Consider the following 2,500-nt stretch of genomic DNA (forward strand, 5'->3'; position numbering starts at 1 on the left):
AGCCCTGTGCCACCCGGGGGGTTCCAGGGTGCTGAGATGGCTGACGTTTTGCTCCGCTCTCGACGGTCACCGCGCAATGCAAGAACAGGCCAAAAACTGGCCAAAACGGCCCAAAAACGGGCCAAAACTGGCCATTTTTGGCTGCACGAGCGAGCGGCGAGCGGCGGACAGCGAGCGAAGCGAGAGGCAGCACCGTCCCTGCTATACGAAAGCCCCATCCAGCCCTGTGCCACCCGGGGGGTTCCAGGGTGCTGAGATGGCTGACGTTTTGCTCCGCTCTCGACGGTCACCGCGCAATGCAAGAACAGGCCAAAAACTGGCCAAAACGGCCCAAAAACGGGCCAAAACTGGCCATTTTTGGCTGCGCGAGCGAGCGGCGAGCGGCGGACAGCGAGCGAAGCGAGAGGCAGCACCGTCCCTGCTATACGAAAGCCCCATCCAGCCCTGTGCCACCCGGGGGGTTCCAGGGTGCTGAGATGGCTGACGTTTTGCTCCGCTCTCGACGGTCACCGCGCAATGCAAGAACAGGCCAAAAACTGGCCAAAACGGCCCAAAAACGGGCCAAAACTGGCCATTTTTGGCTGCACGAGCGAGCGGCGAGCGGCGGACAGCGAGCGAAGCGAGAGGCAGCACCGTCCCTGCTATACGAAAGCCCCATCCAGCCCTGTGCCACCCGGGGGGTTCCAGGGTGCTGAGATGGCTGACGTTTTGCTCCGCTCTCGACGGTCACCGCGCAATGCAAGAACAGGCCAAAAACTGGCCAAAACGGCCCAAAAACGGGCCAAAACTGGCCATTTTTGGCTGCACGAGCGAGCGGCGAGCGGCGGACAGCGAGCGAAGCGAGAGGCAGCACCGTCCCTGCTATACGAAAGCCCCATCCAGCCCTGTGCCACCCGGGGGGGGTTCCAGGGTGCTGAGATGGCTGACGTTTTGCTCCGCTCTCGACGGTCACCGCGCAATGCAAGAACAGGCCAAAAACTGGCCAAAACGGCCCAAAAACGGGCCAAAACTGGCCATTTTTGGCTGCACGAGCGAGCGGCGAGCGGCGGACAGCGAGCGAAGCGAGAGGCAGCACCGTCGCTGCTATACGAAAGCCCCATCCAGCCCTGTGCCACCCGGGGGGTTCCAGGGTGCTGAGATGGCTGACGTTTTGCTCCGCTCTCGACGGTCACCGCGCAATGCAAGAACAGGCCAAAAACTGGCCAAAACGGCCCAAAAACGGGCCAAAACTGGCCATTTTTGGCTGCGCGAGCGAGCGGCGAGCGGCGGACAGCGAGCGAAGCGAGAGGCAGCACCGTCCCTGCTATACGAAAGCCCCATCCAGCCCTGTGCCACCCGGGGGGTTCCAGGGTGCTGAGATGGCTGACGTTTTGCTCCGCTCTCGACGGTCACCGCGCAATGCAAGAACAGGCCAAAAACTGGCCAAAACGGCCCAAAAACGGGCCAAAACTGGCCATTTTTGGCTGCACGAGCGAGCGGCGAGCGGCGGACAGCGAGCGAAGCGAGAGGCAGCACCGTCCCTGCTATACGAAAGCCCCATCCAGCCCTGTGCCACCCGGGGGGTTCCAGGGTGCTGAGATGGCTGACGTTTTGCTCCGCTCTCGACGGTCACCGCGCAATGCAAGAACAGGCCAAAAACTGGCCAAAACGGCCCAAAAACGGGCCAAAACTGGCCATTTTTGGCTGCACGAGCGAGCGGCGAGCGGCGGACAGCGAGCGAAGCGAGAGGCAGCACCGTCCCTGCTATACGAAAGCCCCATCCAGCCCTGTGCCACCCGGGGGGTTCCAGGGTGCTGAGATGGCTGACGTTTTGCTCCGCTCTCGACGGTCACCGCGCAATGCAAGAACAGGCCAAAAACTGGCCAAAACGGCCCAAAAACGGGCCAAAACTGGCCATTTTTGGCTGCACGAGCGAGCGGCGAGCGGCGGACAGCGAGCGAAGCGAGAGGCAGCACCGTCCCTGCTATACGAAAGCCCCATCCAGCCCTGTGCCACCCGGGGGGTTCCAGGGTGCTGAGATGGCTGACGTTTTGCTCCGCTCTCGACGGTCACCGCGCAATGCAAGAACAGGCCAAAAACTGGCCAAAACGGCCCAAAAACGGGCCAAAACTGGCCATTTTTGGCTGCACGAGCGAGCGGCGAGCGGCGGACAGCGAGCGAAGCGAGAGGCAGCACCGTCCCTGCTATACGAAAGCCCCATCCAGCCCTGTGCCACCCGGGGGGTTCCAGGGTGCTGAGATGGCTGACGTTTTGCTCCGCTCTCGACGGTCACCGCGCAATGCAAGAACAGGCCAAAAACTGGCCAAAACGGCCCAAAAACGGGCCAAAACTGGCCATTTTTGGCTGCACGAGCGAGCGGCGAGCGGCGGACAGCGAGCGAAGCGAGAGGCAGCACCGTCCCTGCTATACGAAAGCCCCATCCAGCCCTGTGCCACCCGGGGGGTTCCAGGGTGCTGAGATGGCTGACGTTTTGCTCCGCTCTCGACGGTCACCGCGCAAT

This window comes from Musa acuminata, unplaced genomic scaffold (assembly GCF_036884655.1).
Source record: "Musa acuminata AAA Group cultivar baxijiao unplaced genomic scaffold, Cavendish_Baxijiao_AAA HiC_scaffold_371, whole genome shotgun sequence".
In the NCBI taxonomy this organism is placed as follows: Eukaryota; Viridiplantae; Streptophyta; class Magnoliopsida; order Zingiberales; family Musaceae; genus Musa; species Musa acuminata.